This window comes from Sinocyclocheilus anshuiensis, unplaced genomic scaffold, assembly GCF_001515605.1.
Source record: "Sinocyclocheilus anshuiensis isolate Anshui unplaced genomic scaffold, SAMN03320099.WGS_v1.1 scaffold2442, whole genome shotgun sequence".
NCBI classification, from domain to species: Eukaryota; Metazoa; Chordata; class Actinopteri; order Cypriniformes; family Cyprinidae; genus Sinocyclocheilus; species Sinocyclocheilus anshuiensis.
This window is the reverse complement of record NW_015555909.1, coordinates 184,175-184,855: the sequence shown is the minus strand read 5'-3', so window position 1 is coordinate 184,855 and position 681 is coordinate 184,175. Positions and strand designations below refer to the sequence as shown.

The following is a 681-nucleotide window of genomic DNA, read 5'->3' as shown; positions in this document are numbered from 1 at the left end:
CAGTGTACTAGTTCTAATGCCATGGCGAAAGTTTGAGCAAAACACGCTAACTGTTCTGTGTTTGGCTGCACAGAACACTATTTAGAGTCCCAGCCTCAGAGCAGACAAGAGAGCAGTGGTAGACCGATATTGGTTTTTTTACAGCCGATGCCGATATCTTGGAAAGCAGGGTTGCTGATGGCCGATATAATTTTATGTATTTTATTTAATATTTAAGAAATTTGAAATAATTTGAAAATGGATTAAAAAATAAATGTGTAAAATAAACATGCTTATACTTTAAATGACAAAGTATTTTTCACAAATAAACAAGTATTTAATAAAATAATTAAAAAGGAATTAAACACTGTAAACAACAACAGTTGGATTCGACTAAGTTTGCAAGGTTTTTGAAATTAGATGTTCATTAGTCATTCAAAGATTTGTTTAAATGATATAAATATGCATTTGCTGAATGCTGCAAATGCACACTTCACAAGATCTCACAGCTGGATTCGACTAAGTTTGCAAGGTTTTTGAAATTAGATGTTCATTAGTCATTCAAAGATTTGTTTAAATGATGTAAATGCGTATTTGTTGAATGCCGACGGCAAACGAGAAAGTATTATTATGCTTGCCTTCTGTTACTAACAACATAAAAGCAATCGTTATAATACTTTTTTGTATACATTTTAATTCCTG

General features: G+C 31.4%; 1 protein-coding gene across 1 annotated transcript in view; it reads right to left on the bottom strand.

Annotated features, from left to right (window-relative positions):
- Positions 1-681, bottom strand: part of LOC107675930 (glucocorticoid modulatory element-binding protein 1) — an 18,897-nt gene that overhangs the window by 15,417 nt on the left and 2,799 nt on the right. The window lies entirely within an intron of this gene.